Source organism: Taudactylus pleione, unplaced genomic scaffold (genome assembly GCF_031769625.1).
Source record: "Taudactylus pleione unplaced genomic scaffold, aTauple2 ptg000332l, whole genome shotgun sequence".
NCBI lineage: Eukaryota > Metazoa > Chordata > Amphibia > Anura > Myobatrachidae > Taudactylus > Taudactylus pleione.
In genome coordinates, this window is record NW_028284733.1 from 5,362,565 (window position 1) to 5,364,972 (window position 2,408).

The following is a 2,408-nucleotide window of genomic DNA, read 5'->3' on the forward strand; positions in this document are numbered from 1 at the left end:
AAACCCTCTATATTCACTGTTGTGAAGTCTTCACTTGATTGTTCACTTTGACACATATACACCTACCTCCTGGAGAGCATTCTTGATTTGGCCAACTGTTGTGAAGGGGTTTTTCTTCACCAGGGAAATAATTCTTCTGTCATCCACCACAGTTGTTTTCCGTGGTCTTCCGGGTCTTTTGGTGTTGCTGAGCTCTCCGGTGCGTTCTTTCTTTTTAAGAATGTTCCAAACAGTTGATTTGGCCACACCTAATGTTTTTGCTATCTCTCTGATGGGTTTGTTTTGATTTTTCAGCCTAGTGATGGCTTGCTTCACTGATAGTGACAGCTATTTGGATCTCATATTGAGAGTCGATAGCAACTGATTCCAAATGCATATGTCACACCTAGAATCAACTCCAGACCTTTTACCTGCTTAATTGATAATGAAATAACGAGGGAATAGCCCACACCTGTCCATGAAATAGCTTTTGAGTTGATAGTCCCATTACTTTTGGCCCCTTAAAAAGTGGGAGGCACATATAGAAACCGTTGTAATTCCTACACCGTTCACCTGATTTGGATGTAATTACCCTCAAATTAAATCTGAAAGTCTGCAGTTAAAGCACATCTTGTTTGCTTCATTTCAAAGTCATTGTGGTGGTGAATAGAGGCCAAAATATGAAAATTCTGTCAATGTCCCAATATTTATGCACCTGACTGTATATATATATATAATATAAATATAATCTGGAGGCATATCATTGGCACCAGGGCCGTAACTAGAGTGGTGCGACCTGTGCCATGGCGCAGAACAAGGGGCGCTGTTTGGGCCTGTCAATTTTCTGTTTATTATCATTCTCACTTGTAGCTTCCTCTTATTTTATCCCCAGCATCTCCTGGCCTCTCCTATCTCTTCCCTGGCCCTTCCCCATGATACCATGGCCCTTTTCCAGGTGCATTATGCCCCTATTTGAAATAGAGGGGAGGGCGCCAATGCTCTTTCTGGCACAGGGCACCAAATAGTCTAGTTACGGCTCTGATTGGCACATATGCTGCATGTTCCTCTTGGAGTGCGTACAACTCTGCATATCGATATAGCCATAAGGAGAGGTGTGAGGCTGCATTGTGTGAGAAGAGGGGCCCTGCCTATTTTTTAGTCCCGGGCCCCACAATTTCTGATGGCTGCCCTGGATGCCGCGCACATGCACTCAGCATCCATTCAGACTCCGGGGTCCCATCACTGCCGCACAGCTGTGGCGGTTTGTGTCCCCAACCCCCCGATTTGACCACCCACGGGCCACTTCGGGATGCTGGGGAAGGGTGCGGCCTCTATGGGTGGGGCCCCTGTTCAACTGCTCTGGGTCAAACACCCCTAGAGCCAGCCCTGCTCGTTACACACTCGCAATGCGATCCTGTTGAATCACCGAATGCAGCGAAATTGCCGGATTCCATGATAACAACAGATCACATGGTCAACGGCCATCTACCACCACTGCCAGCAGCTCCAACCCCTGGATGGTGGGGAGACTTACTGTAGGACAGTGGAGGTGGTGTTGGGAGTGTGCGCCGAGTTACAAGCCGTGACCAAAAGTATTGGTTTTCGCAAAGTTTGCTGCTTCAGTGTTTTTAGACCTTTTTGTCAGATGTTACTATGGTATACTGACGTAAAATTACAAGCATTTCATAATTGTCAAAGGCTTTTATTGACAATTACATTAAGTTTATGCATAGATTCAATATTTGCAGTGTGGAGCCTTCTTTTTCAAGACCTCTGCAATTCGCCCTGACATGCTGTCAATCAACTATTGGGCCACATACTGACTGATGGCCACCCATTCTTGCCTAATCAATGCTTGGAGTTTGTCAGAATTTGTGGGTTTTTGTTTCTCCACCTGCCTCTTGAAGATTGACCACAAGTTCTCAATGGGATTAAGGTCTGGGGAGTTTCCTGGCCATGGACTCAAACTGTCGATGTTTTGTTCCCCAAGCCACTTAGTTATCATTTTTGTCTTATGTCAAGGTGCTCCATCATGCTGGAAAAGGCATTGTTCATCAACAAACTGTTCTTGGATGGTTGGGAGAAATTGCTCTTGGAGGATGTTTTGGAACCATTCTTTATTCATAGCTGTGTTCTTAGGCAACATTGTGAGTGATCCCACTCCCTTGGCTGAGAAGCAACCCCACACATTAATGGTCTCAGGATGCTTTACTGTTGGCATTTTAAGTCCTTTGGGGTTACTGTTATGTGCATATTTGAAATGATCTGACAAGCTGTGGGTCTCTAATCATCTACGTATATTTCTTACGTGTTCGGCTGTTCTGATCTTAAGTTATATCCCCATCCTACCCTCGTATTGTAGCCCACATGGACACTTGGCTAAATAGATTAACCCTAAGCTCTCACATGTTATGCAGTCTTGAACATTG